Genomic DNA, 279 nt, shown 5'->3' on the forward strand with positions numbered 1-279 from the left:
CACCGACACCTCACGGTCCTGTCGCCGCCGTGGCCGCGGGTGTGTGTCCCGACCCTTCTGCCCGGGAGCAGGGCAAGGTGCTGGCACTGCAGCCATGTGGTGACGGTGGGACTGTCCTGGGGTGTCTACTCCGGATCTGTCCCCCCATCCCAGGGTGCCAGAGCGTCCTGGGAGTGGGGTTGGCCATAGGGCACCAATCAAGGCTTGTTCTGGCCCCTTTCCACAGGGCTGCTGTGAGCCCTGAGCTGTTCCCGGCCACTGCTCGTCCGTGACTCAGCG

The sequence above is a fragment of the Corvus brachyrhynchos genome, unplaced genomic scaffold (assembly GCF_000691975.1).
Source record: "Corvus brachyrhynchos isolate BGI_N302 unplaced genomic scaffold, ASM69197v1 scaffold706, whole genome shotgun sequence".
Taxonomy (NCBI): Eukaryota; Metazoa; Chordata; class Aves; order Passeriformes; family Corvidae; genus Corvus; species Corvus brachyrhynchos.